This window comes from Moschus berezovskii, chromosome 10 (assembly GCF_049115385.1).
Source record: "Moschus berezovskii isolate FMDL1 chromosome 10, NW_MosBer_1.0, whole genome shotgun sequence".
NCBI lineage: Eukaryota > Metazoa > Chordata > Mammalia > Artiodactyla > Moschidae > Moschus > Moschus berezovskii.
The window spans coordinates 92,125,841-92,127,455 of NC_142469.1; the positions used below are offsets into that span (position 1 = coordinate 92,125,841).

The following is a 1,615-nucleotide window of genomic DNA, read 5'->3' on the forward strand; positions in this document are numbered from 1 at the left end:
CCTATCTCAAGATATCTTGCCATGTGTAAGGAAATTACATCTATGTTTGCTTAAGCCACTGAAATCGTTTTATCTGTTATCAAATATCTTCCTACTGAAAGGAGCACTATCCAGACTCAAAAATTTCGATTTTTTCCAGTTTTTTTCCCCATAGGAAATGGTTTCTGGTCAATCAAGAGTTACTGGACTTTTCTTAGCCTCTATTTTTATCCATGATTGCCTGGTCTCCTTGTTACTTAATGCTGATACAGGTTTGAAGTTGAAGTGAAAGTCGCTCAGTCATGTCCAGCTTTTTGCGACCTCATGGATGATAAGGTCCATGGAATTCTCCAGGCCAGTATACTGGAGTGGGCATCCTTTCCCTTCTCCAGGAGATCTTCCCAACCCAGGGATCGAACCAGTGTCTCCTGCATTGCAGGCAGATGCTTTAACAACTGAGCTATGGGGGAAGCCCAAAAGTAGTTGCCTTTGCTGAGGGAAATTAATTCTCCAGGCAATTCTCCATGTCAACTCCTCTGTTGACATGATAGTCTAGTGGTTAAGAGCTCAGGCTCAGAACCAGACTGCAGAGTTCATGTCCCAGCTCTGCCCCATGCAAGGTCATCTTTGGCTCCTCTCTCTGCTGTGTACTTAGTCACCCAGTTGTGTCTGACTCTTTGTGACCCCATGGACTGAGCCCTCAAGGTTCCTCTGTCCATGGGATTCTCCAGGCAAGAATACTGGAGTGGCTTTCCATGCCCTCCTCCAGGGGATCTTCCTAATGCAGGAATCCAACCCGCGGCTGTTCAGTCTCCTGCATTAGCAGGTAGGTTCTTTAGTGTCTGAACCAACAGGGAAGCCCAAGAACACTGGAATGGGTAGCTTATCCCTTCTCCAGGGGATCTTCCCAACCCAGGAATCAAACTGGTGTCTCCTGCATTGCAGGCAGATGCTTTAGCAACTAAGCTATGGAGGAAGTCCAAAAGTAGTTGTCTGTGCTGAAGGAAATTAATTCTCCAGGCGAGAATACTAGAGTAGGTTGCCATGCCCTCCTTCAGGGATCTTCCTGATGGAACTCATGTCTCCTGCATTGGCAGGAGAGGTTGTTTTTCTTTTTTCTTAAAAACCACCAGCACCACTTGGGAAGCCCAAGCTGAAGGCAGGAAGTGGAAGCTGCAAGCCGACAAGGATGGGATACGAACCCATGTGTGCAGAGCACAATGGATTAGCAGTCCATTGCCTTAAACACTCGGCCACCTCGTCCTGGCAAAACTGAAGTGCAAATTGCTCAGTCATGTCCGACTCTTAGCAACCCCATGGACCATACAGTCCATGTAATTCTCCAGACCAGAATACTGGAGTGGGTAGCCTTTCCCTTCTCCAGGGGATCTTCCAAACTCAGGGATCGAACTCTGGTCCTCCTGCATTGCAGACGGATTCTATACCTGCTGAGCCACAAGGGAAGCCCAAGATACAGGTTTAGCCTTTGTAATTTGTGTTAACTTATGCATTTTAAATAAACTCCACAACCTTGGAAAATTACTTATCCTTTCAGTTTCCAGATTTCTAAAATGGGAAAAATAATAGTACCTACATTATAAGGTCCTTTGGGGGCTTAAAAAATTAATGCATATAA

General features: G+C 45.8%; 1 non-coding gene across 1 annotated transcript; it reads right to left on the bottom strand.

Annotated features, from left to right (window-relative positions):
• Positions 1 to 1,160: 1,160 nt before the first annotated feature.
• On the bottom strand, positions 1,161 to 1,242 carry TRNAS-GCU (transfer RNA serine (anticodon GCU)). The gene has a single exon. It is a non-coding gene; the product is annotated as a tRNA-Ser (tRNA).
• Between the last annotated feature and the right edge of the window lie 373 nt (positions 1,243 to 1,615).